At 42.8% G+C, this 2500-nt stretch overlaps 1 pseudogene; it reads left to right on the top strand.

Moving 5' to 3' along the window:
* Positions 1 to 2500, top strand: part of LOC129116873 (CST complex subunit CTC1-like) — a 23914-nt pseudogene that overhangs the window by 866 nt on the left and 20548 nt on the right.

Genomic DNA, 2500 nt, shown 5'->3' with positions numbered 1-2500 from the left:
TACTGATTACTGATTACTGATTATTGATTACTGATTACTGATTACTGATGGTTGATTACTGATTACTGATTACTGATGGTTGATTACTGATTACTGATTACTGATTATTTATTACTGATTACTGATTATTGATTATTGATTACTGATTACTGATGGTTGATTACTGATTACTGATTACTGATGGTTGATTACTGATTACTGATGGTTGATTACTGATTACTGATTACTGATGGCTGATTACTGATTACTGATTACTGATTACTGATTACTGATTACTGATTGTTGATTACTGATTACTGATTACTGATGGTTGATTACTGATTACTGATGGTTGATTACTGATTACTGATTACTGATGGTTGATTACTGATTACTGATGGTTGATTACTGATTACTGATGGTTGATTACTGATTACTGATGGTTGATTACTGATTACTGATTACTGATTACTGATGGTTGATTACTGATTACTGATTACTGATTACTGATTACTGATTACTGATGGTTGATTACTGATTACTGATGGTTGATTACTGATTACTGATGGTTGATTACTGATTACTGATTACTGATGACTGATTACTGATTACTGATTATTGATTACTGATTACTGATTATTGATTACTGATTACTGATTACTGATTATTGATTACTGATTATTGATTACTGATTACTGATTGTTGATTACTGATTACTGATTACTGATGGTTGATTACTGATTATTGATTATTGATTATTGATTACTGATTACTGATGGTTGATTACTGATGGTTGATTACTGATTACTGATTACTGATTATTGATTATTGATTATTGATTACTGATTACTGATTACTGATTATTGATTATTGATTACTGATGACCTGTTTAGCTCCTGATGCAGGAACACGACAGAGGAGAACCAGAGACTGTTCTCCTCTATGAGTGAGGAATGATTCCTGTCTGTGTTTAACTCAGGAGACCGTCTGGTTGAAGGAGATCTTCATCTTCCTCTCTGAACACGTGACTCCTCTGCTCTCACAACACGTGACTCCTCCTGCTGGTGACTCACTGACAGGTGAGTCAGCCAACCAGCTTCTAGAATGGCTCTGACGTCAGACAGCCTTCAGGTCCACATGACACAGTGAGGCGTTCAGGGTCCACATGACACAGTGAGGCGTTCAGGGTCCACATGACACAGTGAGGCGTTCAGGGTCCACATGACACAGTGAGGCGTTCAGGGTCCACATGACACAGTGAGGCGTTCAGGGTCCACATGACACAGTGAGGCCTTCAGGGTCCACATGACTCAGTGAGGCGTTCAGGGTCCACATGACACAGTGAGGCGTTCAGGGTCCACATGACACAGTGAGGCCTTCAGGGTCCACATGACACAGTGAGGCCTTCAGGGTCCACATGACTCAGTGAGGCGTTCAGGGTCCACATGACACAGTGAGGCGTTCAGGGTCCACATGACACAGTGAGGCCTTCAGGGTCCACATGACTCAGTGAGGCGTTCAGGGTCCACATGACACAGTGAGGCCTGCAGGGTCCACATGACAGTGAGGCCTTCAGGGTCCACATGATACAGTGAGGCCTTCAGGGTCCACATGACACAGTGAGGCGTTCAGGGTCAACCTGACAGAGTGAGGCGTTCAGGGTCCATCTGACAGAATGAGGCGTTCAGGGTCCACATGACACAGTGAGGCGTTCAGGGTCCACATGACACAGTGAGGCCTTCAGGGTCCACATGACACAGTGAGGCGTTCAGGGTCCACATGACACAGTGAGGTGTTCAGGGTCCAGTTGACAGAATGAGGCGTTCAGGGTCCACATGACACAGTGAGGCCTTCAGGGTCCACATGACACAGTGAGGCCTGCAGGGTCCACATGACAGTGAGGCCTTCAGGGTCCACATGATACAGTGAGGCCTTCAGGGTCCACATGACACAGTGAGGCGTTCAGGGTCAACCTGACAGAGTGAGAATGCGTTCAGGGTCCATCTGACAGAATGAGGCGTTCAGGGTCCACATGACACAGTGAGGCGTTCAGGGTCCACATGACACAGTGAGGCCTTCAGGGTCCACATGACACAGTGAGGCGTTCAGGGTCCACATGACACAGTGAGGTGTTCAGGGTCCAGTTGACAGAATGAGGCGTTCAGGGTCCACATGACACAGTGAGGCGTTCAGGGTTCAGCTGTAATCATCAGTTCATTTGTGTTTCAGGTGTGAGTGCCGATCAGCTGAGTGTGTGTGTGGTGAAGAAGATACAAGAGAACACGGCCGTCACAAACATCTTACCTGTCAGCTACAGGTACGACCAAGGATTATTATTAAAATTATTATAATTATTATTTTTATTATTTTTATTATTATTGTCATTATTATTATTATCATTATTATTATCATTATTATTATTATTATCATTATTATTATTAATATTAATGTTATACAACAGCTCCTGAAACAGACTCAACACAGTGTTTATTTTTATGTATTTCAGTTTTCTTCCTAAACA

The sequence above is a fragment of the Anoplopoma fimbria genome, unplaced genomic scaffold (genome assembly GCF_027596085.1).
Source record: "Anoplopoma fimbria isolate UVic2021 breed Golden Eagle Sablefish unplaced genomic scaffold, Afim_UVic_2022 Un_contig_9215_pilon_pilon, whole genome shotgun sequence".
Taxonomy (NCBI): domain Eukaryota; kingdom Metazoa; phylum Chordata; class Actinopteri; order Perciformes; family Anoplopomatidae; genus Anoplopoma; species Anoplopoma fimbria.
Note: the sequence above shows the minus strand (reverse complement) of the source record. Positions and strands in the feature narration are given on the sequence as shown.